Below are 4549 nucleotides of genomic sequence, written 5' to 3' on the forward strand. Positions count from 1 at the left end.
TAAACAGCATACCTGTAAATCTCCTGAACCTAGATAATAACTTGCTTAAAAAAAGAAAAATTAAAAACTTTTTTCTAAGTTGATATACATTTTCAAATATTAATGTTACTTATCCTCAGCTGAACTGATATAAACTAAGATAATCACTATTAGCCATCATTGTTTTCTAAATTCCAATTATCCAACCTAGTATAATTATCAAAACATGTAATTTAATTAACCTGCAGACAAGCCTCCTAGGGCTTCGCGGGACTAACAAATTATTGTGTTTATATTTTTTATCTGAAATAAAGAAAAACTGAATTTAAAAAAAAAAAAATTAAATTAAATTAAATTAAATTAAATTAAATTAAATTAAATTAAATTAAATTAAATTAAATTAAATTAAATTAAATTAAATTAAATTAAATTAAATTAAATTAAATTAAATTAAATTAAATTAAATTAAATTAAATTAAATTAAATTAAATTAAATTAAATTAAATTAAATTAAATTTAGTTCAGCTGTAACACTCAAAGCGAACGGACGTGTTATAAAAGTGCGCGGATCATATCGAGCATACATTTGTGTTTATTCTACATTTTGTATCTTTCTTCTCTTGAAAAAATCCGAAGAATGTCTACAACGACGGAACTTCCCAAATGCGATAATTGCAATCTGCCAATAACAGGAATCACTTTTGTTAAGTGCCATAATTGTGATCGAAGCTTTCACTTCAGCCCTTGCTCAGTACTTTCTGAAAATACATACAATTTCATGAGCAGCAATAAGAAAGCAGAATGGAAATGCCAAGTATGTAAACCAAGAGGCAAGTCTCCAAATAATGTCTATCATTCGTTTGTATACAACGAACCAAATACTCAATGCCATCAACAAAAACAACAACGAGGAGACGACGATGAAACAAACGATTTATCAAAGCGCTTCAAGCAAGCAACAACTTCTCAAAACACAGAAAGCAACAGCAATGTATTAACACACAACAATGAACAATCAATAAGCATGAGCGACTTACAAAATGCCATGCAACAAATGGGAGCAAGCTTGATGCAGCAAATGAATACACTAAATGCATCCAACATAGAAATTAAAAATACATTGTCTCATGCCATAAATACTATTAACCAAACACTTGCCAGCTTAACTGAACAAGTCAAAGAACTGCAAGAAAAAGACAAAATTAAATCACAACAAATAACAAATATGGAAACACGTATTCAAAAACTAGAACAACAAGCACTATGCAAAAATATTGAAATTAATAATGTGCCAGACTCTCTCACTGATCCAGTAAACATCATTAAAAAAATAGCGGCATCAGTTGACTTACAATTAAACGATACAGACATAGTTAGTGCCCTCAGGTTGAAGAGAAACAAAAAAATAATCGTTGAGTTCACATCTCTTTACACTAAGAGAGAACTTATGAAGAGATTGAAGGGGCATAAAGTAAATGCAAATATACATAACAGCAATACAACAAGCTACATATACGTGAATGATGAGCTTACTGGAAATAATAGGCGTCTTTTATGGATGGCGAAAACAAAAGCACGAGAATGCCAGTGGAAATTTGTATGGGTACGAAATGGAACAATATATGCACGCAAAGCTGAAAGCTCACCTCAAATATTAATTAACAATGCCGCGGATATCGAATGCATTTGTAATTAAAATATAAATGAATTAAATTAAAACTCCTAAATCAAATCAAAATTAAAACAAGATTATTGAGACATTATATATTTTTAACACTGTTATTGTTATAATTTAAAAGCATATAAAAACAAACAATATTAAACAAAAACACAAAATGAATTCAAGAAATGAAGTAATAAACAATTTTAATGAAATACAATCAAAATATTTGAATTTTTCATTACCTTTTATTTATTTAAATATAAGATCCCTAAGAAAAAATTTTATAATTCTACAATCACACATAATTCAACTCATAAATAAAATTCAACTAATAATACTGACCGAAACGAACATAACAAACGACGAAAACAACCTCTACTCAATAAATGGATTCAATTCTATTTTCCTAAACAGAGAAGGAAGAGGCGGAGGAGTGGCAATGTACATTCGCGAAAACATCAACTTTGAAACAACAACAACAAACACTGAGTCGTTTGAATCGATTACGGTAAACATGACAATAAACAACAAAGCCATGACAATCACCTCACTATATCGACCACCAAACCAAAATCCACACTCTTTTATAGAAGAATTGGACATCACAATAAATAAATACAAAAAGAAACAAGAGATGATTATAGTAGGTGATATGAATATCGACATTAGCAAGAACACAGCGACGACAGCAAAGTATTTGGATATGCTTTCATCAAACGGAATGCAATGTATGATAGATAAAACGACGAGAGAAGACGCGAACAACGAAACTAAATCATGTATTGATCACATCTTCGTTCGATCGAACATATCCACAACGAGAGCATATGCAGCCGTTGTTAAAACAACCATATCAGACCACTATTCTCTCTTCTGTGCAATATGCAACGATTGCAAAATAAATGATAACACAGTGGTTAGACAAGGTACAAATTATGAACAAGAAGAACCTTCAGTCATAACATTTAATAATGGGAAAGTTAATCGAATGGTAAAGGAAGTAAAATGGGAATAAATAATAAATTCAAATTATACTACAGATGAAATGTTTCAAGTAATATGCACCACTTTCGATGATATTTATAAAAAATGTAAAATAATGACTAACAAAACAAAAAGAAGAAATCCATTACCTTGGTTAACAAAAGATCTATTGCAATCTTGTGATATTCGCGATAGGCTTCATAAAAAATGGCAAAAGAACAAAAATAGTAAGATAAATGAGAAGATATATAAAGTGTTTAACAATAAACTTAATAAACAGATTACAAGAGCGAAAAATTCATATAATCGTCAACAGTTTATAGAAAACAGAAAAGATATTAGGAAAACATGGATACTTATCAATGAAATAACAGGCAAAACAACAAAGAATCTGGATCAAACAATAAAGAGTAATTTTCCGAATGAACAAATTGGTATAATAACACGAAATTTTGCGAACAAATTCGAAGAAAATGTTGATAAATTAATTCACAACTGCAACATTCAAACTATCAGCACTATAAAATCATCTCTCACAAAGACGATATATATGAGCGCTGTAAGTGAAAATGAAATATATAGCATACTAAACACGCTAAATATAAACAAAAGTGCTGGAATTGACGGAATCAGGGCGATTGATCTCAAAAATAACGCAGCCTGCCTAACACCGGTTTTCACCAAATTAATCAACAATAGCTTCAACGAATCAGAAATACCAAACATTCTTAAAACTTCCTTAATTAGACCAATATATAAAAGTGGATGAAAATCTGATTATAACAACTACAGACCTATAGCCATACTATCGATAGTAGAAAAGATTATGGAAGAAGTAGTTGCAAAACGTATAAATGATTTTATTGAGAAAAACAAGATAATCCACAAAAGCCAATTCGGTTTTCAAAAAGGCAAAAGTATAAATAAATTGCTAGGATTATTCTCAAACTATATAAACCAAAGCTTGCATAATAATCTTTACTGCATAGCACTTTTTATAGACTTCAGTAAGGCGTTTGACACCCTGCCACATGGAAAATTAATTGAAACTTTGGAGAGATATGGAATTCGGGGATATTGCCTAAACTGGTTTAAAAACTATTTCCACTGTAGAACATACAGAGTTAAAATCAAAAACAATCTCAGTGAAACCAAAGAAGTTAAATATGGTGTACCACAAGGATCCAAACTGGGCCCTATCCTATATATATTATACGCAAATGATATGTTGGCACAACTACAAAATAGCACCCCATTTGCATATGCAGATGATACAGCAGTACTTGTTTCCAATAAATGCTTTTCCACTGCCTTAAATATCATGCAAGATGAATTAAATACTATCTGCAAATGGTGCCACGACAGAGGACTTATCATAAACGCAACGAAAACTAAAATAATGCAATTCAAACCAAAAAGTATGCCAAGCAGAAATATTACGCTGAAATTTCATGATACAGCATGCCTACATCGCACCACCCATCCTCAGCAAACTGACTCCTGTACCACATATATAGAACAAGTTGATACATACAAATACTTGGGAGTTTACCTTGAAACCGATTTCAAGTGGAGACAACATATTGAACACATCCAAAACAAGTTAAGACAGATAACATTCTCGCTATATCACCAAAGCCGATGCTCGACTTACTCCGTTCTACGACAAGCCTACTTTTCAATGGCGGAGACGTACCTTAGACACGGCATAACAGCCTGGGGAAGAGCCACACACTGCAGAACGCTACAAATAACACAAAACAGACTTTTAAAACTACTGTATAAAAATAAAAACTACAAAGAACAACTCACACCCGTGAGCAATTCTAGTCGATATCCATCTCGAATAAATCACCCAGCTTTTCCATACTACAACATGCAATCTCCAAAACAAATGTACAGCGATTTAAAAATTCTCGACAT

This window comes from Haematobia irritans, chromosome 5 (genome assembly GCF_050003625.1).
Source record: "Haematobia irritans isolate KBUSLIRL chromosome 5, ASM5000362v1, whole genome shotgun sequence".
Taxonomy (NCBI): domain Eukaryota; kingdom Metazoa; phylum Arthropoda; class Insecta; order Diptera; family Muscidae; genus Haematobia; species Haematobia irritans.